This window comes from Cryptomeria japonica, chromosome 11 (genome assembly GCF_030272615.1).
Source record: "Cryptomeria japonica chromosome 11, Sugi_1.0, whole genome shotgun sequence".
Taxonomy (NCBI): domain Eukaryota; kingdom Viridiplantae; phylum Streptophyta; class Pinopsida; order Cupressales; family Cupressaceae; genus Cryptomeria; species Cryptomeria japonica.
Window position 1 is genome coordinate 158771115 of NC_081415.1, and position 14680 is coordinate 158785794.

General features: G+C 36.6%; 1 long non-coding RNA gene across 1 annotated transcript; it reads right to left on the reverse strand.

Annotated features, from left to right (window-relative positions):
• Positions 1-12915: 12915 nt before the first annotated feature.
• Positions 12916-14213, reverse strand: LOC131066081 (uncharacterized). The gene is made up of 2 exons (XR_009111556.2): positions 13744-14213; positions 12916-13637 (listed from the first exon to the last, which is right to left on the reverse strand). It is a non-coding gene; the product is annotated as an uncharacterized LOC131066081 (long non-coding RNA).
• Positions 14214-14680: the final 467 nt, after the last annotated feature.

Consider the following 14680-nt stretch of genomic DNA (forward strand, 5'->3'; position numbering starts at 1 on the left):
GGAGCTCTCAAAATAGGTTCTGCACTAGGAACCAAGTCAATGCGAAAGTCTATTTCTCGCTTTGGAGGCATACCAGGAATATCCAACGGAAACACATCAGCATACTCTCGAAGAATAGGGTGACCATCAAGAGTAATTTCTCGACTCTTTTTTTCATCCACATCCTCAAGAGTAACTACAAAAACCTGACACCCTCTACGCATGCACCGCTTAAGTTACATAGCGGAAATCATATGTAGGGATATCAGTCTCTGAACTCCAACAATCTCCACGTCCCTGCCAAGGTTATCTAAACACTCCACTGTCTTCTTGCGACAGTCTATACGAGCACTGTGAGATGAAAGCCAATCTATCCCCAACACAACTCCATAAGAACCTAAAGGAATGACCCGAAGGTCAACTAAAGTAACTACGATTCCTAGGTCCAACTCACAACTGGGAATGAAGGCATCTACGGAAACACGCACACCTGTAGCCAACTCTACTTGCCACATATCCGCCTGCTTAGCAGATGCGAGTCCACACAGCTCCACAATGGACGAAGAAATGAAAGAATCTGAAGCACCGGAATTAAAAAGTATAGAGATAGGAATTCCACACAACACACCTGCTGCCTCAATAACTATACCCTGATGATCAGCCTGGCGGTCATCAACCGCTGTAAACACTCTATGGGATCTACGTGCATCCCCTACTATAGGCTCTGATGTTGCTGGCCTCTAACTACCTGTCTGGTAGGAATGCTGAGGGCACTGAGCGGCCATGTGACCAAACTACCCATAAGAGAAGCAAGCTCCCCTACCTAATCCTCTACTTCCCGTCGGCCCACTAGACTGTTGGAAACTTCCCCTGCTAGGGGCATGAGATGCACCCTGTGAGGACTTCCCTGAAGTACCCTGTCTGCTCCTCTGCCAGTTTTTGTTCTTCCTATACTGAGAATTGCCACCCTGTTGGCCTTGGAACTGTTTCAGTCTCGACGGCTGATGTTGTTGTTGTTGTCCACCCTTAGTGGGTGCCTGAGGATTCCTAAACGGTGCAACTGGCTAGGATTGGTTCCCACGAACTCTGGGCCCACTGAAAGGTACACTACCAATCTGCACTCCTGACTGAACACCATGTGCATGGCTAAGGTTATGCTCTACCAACCTGGCTTTCGCCATGGCTACCTCAACTGAAGCTGGCTCAAACACTCTCACTCCTCCACTGATACGGTCATTTAGACCCCTCAAGAAGTGTTGAACAAGCATTGCCTCATCATTACCAATCCCGGCATACTATTTAAGCTCATAGAACCTGTGCTCAAACTGGTCTACTAACAAACCATACTGATGCAAAGCATAGAACTCATCTGCCCGAGTCTGCCTCCACTGGGGTGAGAGAAATCATGCTCTGAATCTCTCCAGAAATATCTCTCATGATACGGTGTTAATGCACACACCGATCTTCTCCTCCTCTAATCTCCCCCAGATTGAAGCAAAACTATCGAGACGCATGATAGCACATCTCGCCTTGGTGTTGCTACTATATGAGAACATAGCAAAACATCGATCCAAACTGATAAGCCAGGTCTCTGCCTCGAGACCGGTACCCTTACCATCAAAGAAGGGAGGGTTGGACCTCATCAAGTCCTTTATGTGACCCAAGGAAGTTGGATCTCGATCAACTGGGATCTCCCTCCTCCTAGGTGATCTCTCTCTCTCTCTCCTCTGGAACCTGCTGATGTGACTCCTCAACCTGAGCATGAATAGGCCGATCAACCTCAAGCCTGGGACCTAACTTGGCCAGAACATCCTAAAACATCTGTCTCAGCTCTTCCCTTTCGGGAACCTGCTCTCCTACATGCTGTGAATCCTGATGAATAGACTGTTCCAGCTTGACACTCACATGCATGGGTGGTGGTGAAGGACTGCGACGGTTAGAACCACGGCCCCGTCCTCCACCTCTGCCTCTATTGCGACCACCCGTACGACCACCTCCCCTGGCTTTCCTAACCATGACTTAACACTACAAAAGAGAAAACGGTTCAAATCTACGGCAAGGATAAAACAAGGGAAACACAAACATTAAGACCTAAGCAAAAAGGTCAAGCTGAATGGGCTCACTACAAACCTAGAGTACCCAGTGTTGAAACATGGGCTCTGATACCAAATGTAATGCCCCGCCAAGAACCCTAAAGGGAAACAACACATCTAGGCAACTAAAAGGTGAAATTATTTTTTATTTTTTTAAAAAGATTAAGTGCATTAATTATAACATTTCACGTTTAATTACACAAGCAAAAGTCTAACAATGATGTACAAGACAAGTACAACAGTATAACATGACTTCGCAAAACCCATGTGACTCAACTCACAAACACTAGTGACCCTAAGGAGAGAGTGTCATCGCATGGCTTAAGGTGGTTACCCTAAGTAGGTCTCCATAGGTCCTGGCCCCCATCCTAGGTTATCCTGGTAACCTCTCTCGAACCCTTGGCTCCATCTAAGCATCATGCAGACCCTACCAATCCCTTCATGAAGACAAGGTGGTAGGTTTGTCATTCCAGGCCTTCTCACCACATCCTGAGCCTATACAAGCACTCAACCATGTGCGAGGCACATTATCTTAATTAAATATTTCAGCTACCCACCCCCCAATCAATTATTAAGTTATCACTTCTTAACTGACTTTCAAGGGGTTATCCTGCCATCCTCTTTGGGTGCGGCCCCCGCTCGAAAGCCACTCTCTCTCATAGGACACTAACATGAATGGTCTCTCTACAAGAACTCTATGGCGAAACTAACAGCCATATCTAATCCTGACAAACTACAGGTGAAGGACACACAAATCATAAACCGAAGATTGACCATTTGGAATAAAACACACAATGGCTCACATCAACAGGTTTACACAACAACACCTGACCAAGGGGTATAACCATTATACGACATAACGACAACTCAACCAGAATTGCAACAAAATTAAGCTTTGACTACAAATACCATTTACACTAAGATCCTAATACAGGGAATCTTTTCTTTAAACAGTCAAAAGCATAAAATACTTGCAATCAAAGATATTCCAGAGAAAAACTAAATACAACTATATTAATAAAAGAAATTCAATGTGTAGTCACATAAATCTGTCCACTTAATTAAATGAATACTTAGTATTTATTTGATTATTTAACCATCAATTAATAATTAATTAAATTAATATTTAATTAATTCATCTTAACCCTATTCTCCTATTAATTAAATAAATTATTCAATTTATTTGATTTAATTCACTTAACCAAATTCAGACCATTAATTAAATAAATAAATCATATTTATTTAATTAAATCTTCTCTCACATTTAAATAAATTAATATTTATTTAAATCCCCCAAAATCCCACCTCTCACATTTAAATAAATAAATCATTTATTTAAAATCACCTTTATCCTCCACCCACTTGCATTTTCCTACAAATACAAGTTGCACAATTATTTTAAATAAATAATTTATTTAAATCACCTTTATCCTCCACCCACTTGTATTTTCCTACAAAAGCAAGTTGCACAACTATTTTAAATAAATTATTTATTTAAAATCCTATTTATCCTCACCCACTTGAAACCTTTAATGGTTTCCCTTAAAGTATTCAAACTTGATGGCTTTAAAGTCTTCAAACTTGATGGCTTCCTTCTATAGTCTTCTTAAGACTTTAATGGTTTTCCTTAAAGTCTTCAAGCCTTTAATGGTTTCCCTCAAAGTCTTCAAGCATTTTAATGCTTTATCTTCATTTTTCTCATTTAAATAAATTAATATTTATTTAAATATTTATCCAAATTCAACTTACACCATTTAATTGAAATAAATGATTTTATTTTAATTGAAAATACCAAAATTTCTCCCACTTGCATTTTCCTACAAAATCCACTTGTATGCCTAAACCCCTTCTAGATTCTTCTAAACCCTTCCTAATTAGCCTAATCCATCCCCTAAATATTGTCACATTCCTAAGCAAATTGGAGTCACTTCTCAAAGACTCCAAAGTCTTTGAAAAGCAATTAATGCTTTGTGTGTTCAACAAATTAACCCTCAAAGTCTTGGATAACCTTTGAAAGCTTCCAACCTTCAACCACTTAATCCCCAAAGTCTCCAATAACCATTAATGGTTAATTCAACCCTCCCACATGGTTAAAACATTTGTTTTGACTCAACCTCTACCCAACCCAAAGGTCTCATCAGGCCATTAATGCTTTGACCATGATTATCTCTTAAACATTTGCACAAAGGTTTATCCTTGGATTAACTCCTAATCCAATGGGTAATCTTAATTTAGACTTGACCCTTACCTTCTAGATAACCATGAGGTCTTTTCAGGCCTTTAATGCCTCCAACCTCTTCTCTCAACCCAATCCTATGTTGAAACTTGTCACCATTTTATTGGTGCCAATTGTGCACATGGATCCCCAACTTTCAATCCTAACCCTTGTTAAGATTGCTCAATCTTAACCCTTCATTTCCCTATTTCTTCTATAAATAGAACCCTTCTCCTCAAGCAAAGGAGAAGCATTTTAGAGTATTGTTGTTATACTGGCATTAGCATAGAGCTTTTTCATAGCATCACTATCTACTCTAGCATAGTATTTAGCTTTTCATTTCATATTTGAAGCTTAGTATTAAATCTCAATCCTCCATAAGCATCCATAGTGCAAAAAGCTGCTGAGAGCTACACTCATTTGGGACTTGGAGAGGAGAGGAACAAGGGAGGAGCAACTATGAGCATCTTGATTAGCTATTTCATTTTATGTTTATATGCTTTCTATTTCATGCTTAATATCTCTCTTGATATGCCTGTTTAGGATAATCTTTTGTTGCTAACACTAACGTTTGTTTCTTGTGCTCTTGTGTGTGTTTCCATCAAACAGGTTTTCTAATCCTTTTTGCAGAGCATCACAATGTTGTCATTTGTCCAATAAGGCTATATTAAATAACATTAAAACTAACCCCCTAATCTTATGTTCAAGAATAATTTACAAATACCCCAAATTAAATGATTTCAATAACATAAATTAAATTCCAAACTAAAAATATATATAATAATGTAATATAATTACATGAGTATATATTCTTCAAATATAAACCATATAATTATATCATATTTAAAATATATGTAATAAAATGAAGATTTAATTTTCCAATAAAACAAATATTAATACCCAAAATAACATATTAAGCTAAAGAAAAAAACTATATATATATATATATATATATATATTTAAACATATAAAAAAATTAAAAACGAAATAAACATTTGCAAGGAAGGCATTTTTTTTAAGTTTACGGTAGCCCCTGGCTAACCGCAGGGTAGTCTGATACCATACGGTATCAGGTGCTACCTTGGGTAGCATAATTGTCGTCGGGTAGCAGGTTGCTGCCTCCCCCATAAATTTTATTTATATATATATATATATATATATATATATATATATATATATATATATATATATATATATATATATATATATATATATATATTAAATTCAATTTAAATTTCATACAAAAACAGAGATTAATAAAATCTCTCTCCACTCTGAGACAACAGATTCTAATAAAACACAGCAAGAATATAATTTATATTTATTTATTTTTCTAAAATTTGTTAAGATTTCTTCCATAACATTTACTGACAAATAAATCTTGCCAAAAGATTTAAAACTCTAAGACAGAAATGAGATTGATAAAAATCCCAAATTTCCTTAACAGGAAAAAACTTCTTACACAAACCTTAAGAAATAAATTTTAACCCAGATTTTTAAATCCCCTATTTTTTTCTTTTCACAAATAGGAAGAACACAATCACACACACAGGAAGAATTTATTTGAATCAAAGGAGGGTAAACCTGGCAAAATTTTGCCAGCATAACCCTTGAAATTTCACAATATCAAGCTAGATAATACAGAAAGGAAATAATAAAACATTTAAACATAAACAAAAACAAGACTCAACCAAAAAAAAAAATTCTTTTACAATACACACCAGGTGAAAGGAGAAATACTTGAACTAATATTAAAAAAAAAAAACCAAGCAAAAGCTATCCAACCTTGGAAAGCTTTCCTGGAAGATCTTGAGGAAGAGCTCCTGAAATCAGATATCCACGCCAATCCTTCCTTCCAGATCCTTACTTCTCCAACATGCATCCAAGAAATTTTAAAAATTTCTTCTTACAGACTGATGCCTCCTTCCCGTGAACTCGCAAAAATCATTTTCAAAAATATATTTAACCTAAACCTTTTTAGGTTGAAAATATTTTCCTCTTTCAAAATATAATATTCCCTTTTTTAAAAAACTAAAAGGATTTTTATTTTATTTTGAATTTCCACAAAAAAAAAAAAAAATGAAACTGCAATTTCCGAGAAATCATTACTTTCCTTCTTTTTTTTTCTTTTCTCATTCCCATTTAATTAACTTTCTAAAAAAATATTTAAGGAAAGTAAATCAACTTGATTTTATTTATTTTTAATATCTTTTCGAAATCTAAAGAACAATAAATGTATTTAATTTTATTTATTTTCCCACTAAAGTTTAAATAAAATTATATTTCTAAAATAATGAAATTTGCAAACTAATAAAGGAAAGTAATTTTATTTTATTTTTTAAAACCTAGAGAACAATAAATGCAATTAATTTATTTTCTACTAAATTTAAATAAAATTGTATTTCTAATATAATGCAATTTGCCACTACATTTAATCACTTCACTTAATTAATTAACTTCATAATCACTTAAAGCATTATAATTCATAAGTTAAATATGTTAACTATAAAGTGACGCCATAAACTCAAATAATTAATCTAATCAACTAGGGCACACAAACCGAGAAGACCCAAACAAAGACTTTGAAAAAGTCAAACAAACCGACTCGACGACCAAACAAAACCAAAAGGGAGGACCGACTGACGACACTCACAAGAGTGTAACTGAGGTACAATTAGGGTCAACCACTATCTCCTCCACTCCTATCGGACAAATAAGGCACGCTTAGACCTGTGAAGCCAGGTGGAGATGATATCTCGTACCTACTTGGTACTTGTACCTGCAATGACCTACATCATCGAACCACATATGTATACATACAAATATAGAATACATGGCACGCACACCGATGAAGGAGAATCGTGACGTTCCCTGTCTCACCGAAGTGAGTGAAGGAAAATCATCCCCTCGCATCCACTACACTCATAGACACGCAACGTATAATTACACATTGCATAGATAAAGTGAAGTGTCATTACATAGCAATAATCCATAAAATACCACAAATCACAAATACTGAAATACTGTAAATAAAGTAGGCGTCCCATATCCAGATAAAGCATGAAATAATGTCATATAAGTCTGAATACCACATAATGGTAATTTATCCACTAAAAGTAAACCATAGTAAAATATGAGTCTAATAAGTTCAATCGAGGAGGGGTACTACATGTCCATTGCCAACAATCTCCTCCTTTGGCATTGATGGTAACACCTGTGAAAAATGGCTAAGTGTTGAAACATGTACACTGGATGAAAGAATAAAAGAATTTTGAGGCTCCCCCTTAGATCAAGAATCTGTATCACCGAACTGTAAACTCTATACACAATTAGTCTGTACATTTTTCACCTCATCTCTCCCCCTTTGACAGCAATGCCAAAAATGGGGTGCTACCCAAAATCGATATATAGATGATAAAATATTTTACAAATACTTGAAGAGGTCAACATAAGTAGTCTTCAAAAATCCCTGGTGAGTATCCCACCCACTCTTCAAGCTATCTAAAATTGTGATGAATGCATTGAATATTGTAGCATGAATTTCTAATTCTCTCAAATCTGATGGTACGGGATGAGCCATTTCCTTCATACAATCTACCTTATTACTAAGCATAGTATCTAACCGGACGGCAATCAGGTTTCGGAGTTCACCCACTTTCCTCAAAACTTTCTCATTATCCACTTTAAGGCTTGAGATCTGATCATTCAAGGCTATAATCTGACCTTCAATACTTCTGGTTTATGTTACATTAGGGTCAAAAGATTGTGAGATACTAGCAAGCTTACCCTGGCAGCCACTTATTTGTTTATCACTATCAATAGTAAATTTAGGCAAAATAAGACAAGATTTATACAATTTATCGGCTTTTGTCAATGTGTCAAAAATGGTCTGCGGTCTCTTATTCATTGTTACCCTATCATCTTCAATCATTTCCAGGAATGTTTGTTTTCTAACTTCCTTAAATTTGTCAAAAACTTTCTGAGTAGTCCCCTTCTCCAAAGAATCAAAATTGGTATTTACATTGTTAATCAATTGTAATAACTTACCGGAGGGGATGTTATTTGAATCTAATTGTACATTGGAAGCCACCATCTGTAAAACATATATGGACATCAAAATTAGCTTTTTATCTTCATTTTCTGATTTTACCAGATCTTGACTGGCTTGAACTTGCACTGCAGCAGCAAGCATAAGCTTTTCTGCAGGAGACATCTTCCCAAGATCGACTGATTCATCAAGATTGATCGGAATGTGAGGTGGGATCCCTATTATCGGAGGAGTGGCAATTGTCGGATCAGCTATGCCTTTACCTTTGTCCACCTTAGTCACCTCAGCTTCCTTCTTCTCTCCCTTGTCCCCAATATCAGTCTGTTGAATCATTGGGACTACAGAGCTATCTGTCACTGGAGGATTATCACCAGTCTCAGTATCAATTGTAGTATTTCCTTGGTCTTCGGTTTGATCTTGAAACAGAGTCTCAACCTTTTGACTTTTGAAATCACCTTGCTTATTATCCGACTAAGATGGTCTAAATGCATCTTTGTACAAAAGGTCATTTTGAATAATCTTTTTCCATGTTTCCTCTATCTCTTTCCTTACCTCCTCAACATTGCCAATCATTAATATATTGATTTTGTTCTTGCTTCTGAATTCTTTTTTATTTTCTTCTTCAATTAATCTATTAACTTCACTATGAGTAGTACATGTACATCTATTTACAAGCTCTCTCTCCTTCATTTCTCTGTCAAGTTTACTTGCATTCATTCTTCTAGCATCTATTAAACTGTACAAGTCCTTTGGAATGGACTTTTCTAATTCAATTAAAATGTCTTGCTAAAGTTATGTAGGTATAATACTACTGCTTCCTCAACCTTCCTTTGGTCACCATCATCAAAAAATTTAAAATTTGCTTCAAGATTCTTCAAATTACCATCCACTAATATTTCATCCATCAACTGATTTGTTGATAGTAGAGGAATGATTGTATATTTACCTTGTCTATTACCAAATTCTAGTTCTTTGTCAAGTTGACTTTTAACTTGTCTGCCTCTTTGAGGTCTTCTGATAGGAGCAGGATCTGACTTGGTCTTTTTTCTCTGTTGTGCTCCACCGGATTGAGGCTTTCTCACCAAACTAACAAATTCTCCCTTTTTCTTAGCTCTTCCTTCCTCTTCCCTAGATTCAATTTTTTAGGCCATCGGAGATATTGCAATAGAGGTTCTTTTGGGTTTTTCTTTTTTCTTCAGCACACCCTTTCCGGATGGGCTTGGTTTTGCAAGTTGTGTCATCGAAGCAAGAGTAGACTTAGTTGCCTTAGGTTTTTCTTTGGAGAGAACCGGATCTACCTTGGGTTTCTTCATTTCCTCTTGGGTCTTCTTTTGAGCATATTTTTCTCTTGCTTTCTTCACCTCCTCCTTGGTGAAACCCATTTGAGTAGCTACTTCTTCTTCCATCTTAGTTACTTTTCTCTTCTGGGAAAGAGCAATGAACTACATGTACAAGCTAGGGTCCTTTTCTTTGAATGTGCCAAATCTCCCTTCCTTGGGATCCACCGATTGACTCAGAAGGTGTTGTGCATAAGCCTCAATTGTACTAGAGTCAACTTCATACCCCATGGGCATGATCCAGACTGTTCGGGGCTCCACTACTTCCATCAGACACTGATCTTTATCAATCATAAACCAAATGGTTTGCTCGTATTTCTCAACTACCTCCTTCAGAATTCTTTCCCTGTTTTCATGGCTACTTGGAAGGTTTTAAAATATCCCCATAGGGCAAATATCCTCATGGTTGCATCACCAACTCCCCATAGACCTTCCTTGATTTGCATGGCTACCGGTCTATCATAGGCCCATTGGACCTTACCATTGATATCGGGTATCTCATTCAGGAAGTAAAGTGCCACACAAATAAGGAGTGTACCATATTTAAAAGTATGATTTTTATCTTGTTTAATTTTCTTCAAATTGCTCAATAATTCATTCAGGAGTGCAGTGCACAGATCATACCTCTTATCATCCTTGAGCATCTGGTAGGCAGAGTAAATAGCAGTACCGGAGACAGAGTTGTATCGGTTGCACTGGTAAACCCTGTATCTGACTACCATTGAAGCAAACTTCACATCATTCTCCAAAATGTCATTTACAGTCATGGCCCTATTGTCAAATTTGGATCCAGTGGTAGCTATGACAGTGTCATTTGATACCTTTCTCAAACTGGGCACATCATTGATTTCAGCTAAACTATTTATAGCATGGATTGCCTGCTTGGTGATTTTGTGGGGCCTGTCAAGCCAAATAAATTCATCTTGCATGCAGCTAAGGATATAGTGAATCCATTCTACCTCATCAAACAACAAAAAAATGCATGAACTACGAGAAACCCTTATCCTGCAGCACCTTATATTCGGGTTTGAGATTTCCCAAACCATCGGCCAAATGCTTGTTATACAGGTCCAACATATCTGCATTCCCAAGCTCCTCAAGGTCACAGTGAATGTAGGCCCTGATATCTTCATTGTGCAGCACTCTGTAGGGCACGGATGAGAATGCACCTTCTCGATCATCCAGACCGATTTGAATGGATGTTTCTTGAAGACTAGACAAACCCTATTTTTAATTTCAACCACCAGAGGAATCACAATACCAAAAACTGAAGCCATCTTGAATCCTAGGGTTTGCGAAAAACTAAAAAATTGAACTGATAGATACCTTGCTTCATAACCGAGCGCTAAAATTCACTTAGAAGTTGTTGAAATTGTTGTTAAGATCGTCAAGTTGCTTTGCTCTTGCTTCTGCTCTTACTCGCTTGATCGCATTGTGACAAATGAAGTTTTGAAATGCACCTTTATCCTTCAGAAACCTAATTTCTCACTGTAATAAATGTAGCAACCGGTTATCATGATCTTCATGAAATTTCATACCGGAGCACAAGATCCTTCAGAAACTTATGGATATCATCTACACATATGACTTAATCCTTCTGCAATCTTCCAGAATCGATTGCAAACCACTGAAGAGGAGGTTCTTAGAATCTGCATGAAAAGCTCAACCTAAGGCATAAAGCCCTAGTTACCGGTTGAAGATCCTGCACCGGAATCGAGTGCAGACTCGTTGTTAGCTCTGGATTCAACTTTTCTCACCCACATCTTCTCATTCTTCTCCTTGATTTCTTCTACTTTCGCTTTACCTTTCTCATCTGATTTTTCCTTGTTTATCAGAGCATTGTTCTTGCTTCTGTAGTATTTTGAAATGTGACTGGTTTTGTTGCATGCTCTGCAAACAACATTATTCTTTATGGGTTTGAAGTTCATCTGATTCTATCTTGTCTTGCAGTGTTTAGAAATATGTCCAAACATTCCACAAGCATAGCATCTTTTGTTTTGAAAATTAATCATTACTGCTCTACACACATGTGCCTTGTGTCCAAAGTTATTGCATATGAAACACTGACCGACAAAGGTAGGAACATTATTCATGTTGTTCATAATCTTGTTATTATTCATCTTACTTCTACACTGACTCGCCATATGACCAAATTTGTTGCAAGTAAAACATCTACCATTGAATTTATGGGCATTAGGCTATCTTATCGGGGGATTCTTGCTCTTCTTCTGATCAGGTTTAGCATTGCCTTGTCCAGATCCGAAGGATTCACCTTTCTCAAATCCTATGCCTCGCATATCCTTTCCATGTCTCGAACTTTCGAGCATCTCATCAAGCCTTGTTGAACTAGCTTTGAATTTGTCTTTGTATTCATTGGTAGTAGCAAATTCATCCCTCAAGGTAGTAACATGTCTTTCAAGTTCTTGACCATTGTTACTTGATTGTGTCAGTCAATTCAAGCTTCAACTGATCATTCTCATAGGTAAGCCTGAAACATTCATCGGCTCTTTCCTTTAATAATTGTGCCAGATTCTCTTCATTTTTCTTTCGGTCCTCAATATCCTTAGTCAGTCTTATCACAATGGATTGCATCTCATTCTTCAAAGAAGCATTCTCTCTCTCAAGCTTGTTAACCTCATCAGCTTTGTCCTGGTATTCCATGATCTGATCTTCTTTCTCCTTCAACTTGTCCATTAATTCCTTCCTCTTTCCTCTGCAGACACTTGCTTGATCCTTCAACTCACTAATGAATTCATCATCAGCATTCATCAAGGTATAGACCTCACTTTTAGCTGCATCAAGATCCTCAAGTGCCACATTGAGTTGTTTCTGAAAACCGGAATCCATTGAATCAATCTCCCAGATCTTCCTCAAGCGGTTAAGCTTCCTTAGAGGAATTAGGCTCTAATATCAATTGTTAGAATTAGAGATCACTGAGAGCTTCTAGCTGCATCAAGATCCTCAAGTGCCACATTGAGTTGTCTCTGAAAACCGGAATCCATTGAATCAATCTCCCAGATCTTCCTCAAGCGGTTAAGCATCCTTAGAGGAATTAGGCTCTAATATCAATTGTTAGAATTAGAGATCACTGAGAGGGGAGGTGAATCAGTGATCTACCAGAAGTCAAATCCTCAAACTTATTCTTTATCCACCGGTTAGCAATGCATAACAGAAAATAAGATAAACATGCAACAAAGAATACACAAATCCACAACACCGAAATATTTGCGTGGAAACCCGGAAAGGGAAAAACCACGGTGGGGTTGGAACCCACAATATTCATATACTATGGCCAGGAGTACATAAATATTACATAGATGGAGAATGCACTTGCATTCAGGCTCACTGCCTAGAGCTCACTAATCAATTACAATTGCCCAGAAGGCTACAACCTTCAGGGAAGTCTCATTGACTTACAATTTGATTATAATGAGAAAATACAATGAAATGAACTCTTAATTAACATCTGACTATGCAAGAATGAATTTTGATTAAGCATTGATTCTCTAATTGTCTTCGCTCTATTGAATACTTTGATCTGAAAGCAAAGTGCGCACGTGAAACTGTGCTCAATCGCACCAAAACGGATCACCATAACTCTAACATACCGAAAATCAATCGCCAAATCGATCTTATATATTCGGTCTCAACACAAAAGCAATTTCCTTCAAGTCGACTTCAAGAAATGTAACATGTAGCTCCAAGTTGGCTTCAATCTTGAACAAAACATAGCACCAGACCAAAAGATTATAATCACACGCTTCCTAAGGATCTTCCCAATCACCGAGATCACAAAAACAATCACCAAAAACACTGCAATCATCAGGAAATCATTTTGGATCAGAGCATTACTGAAATACCTTGTTTTACTAGTTAACTGCCTACCGGTTAACTCCAGCTTTCGGATAAGATGAATCACCACTGCTGGATCGAATCTCCAAAAAGAGTTGCCATCAATGACAATCCTAGACAAATATGCAACTATCGGAAATCATTTGAAATCACCGAATGAGTGTGAATTGCCAACATTATGTATATAATATAAAATCATTATTAAATGATGTGTCATACAATGGTTTGAAGGATCCCAAATTAAGAGTCCCAACACCAATAGTTGGAGTACTAATGTCCTTAGAGAAAACTATTGCCCTTGCAACCTACAAAATAGAGTAATCACAAAACATGTTAACTACTATTATGTTATTAGTCACAACTAATTGAACAAAACATAAAGTAATCAAATATTTTACCAATGAGATATACCTTGAGCAAAATATTTAATTGTGGAGTTTCAAACCTTTAGTGAATGGTGTACCTCGAGTCATTCATTATAGAGCCCCTTTACTCATCTATTGATAAGTATAAGGTATTTATAACTAGGTTGTTTGATAAGAACTCACTACATAACTAAAATAAGGCAAGATATTTTTAATTTGTTTGAACTTCATTGTGTTATGTGTTGGTACATGAGGGATTGAACTCAAATAGAGTAGCAAGTCATTTTAGTTAAATATAAGATAGACAAGAAGCAAATGACTAGCCTTTTTGTTGCTCCATTTTTTTTCATTATTTGAGTTAATTATAGCAATTTTTTCATAAAAACAAACACAATAAAATATAGACTTGATTTGTGGTAAGAATTTTGTTGATAATTTGTATGCATCTAGCCATAGAAAGAAGTTTGACAAAAAGGTTGGCTTTTATTTGTTTATAAACCACTTCTATATTTGAAGTAACAAGACTCCTATCCTAAAGGGGGTCCCAAGATATCTTGAAATTAAACTATGACAATTTTCCATTACATTTAAGTGAACTTAACTTGCTATTATGTTTGCAAAAATCTTTACAAGTGACAAGCCTTATGAACCATTCATTATAGAGCCCCTGACTCATCCATTAATAAATAGAATATTTTTTCTCCATGTTAAATTATCCATCTTCCTATGACACGGGCCCATTATATAGAATAATAGCTTCTCCTAAACTTCCTTTATTTTTTTCTCAATAC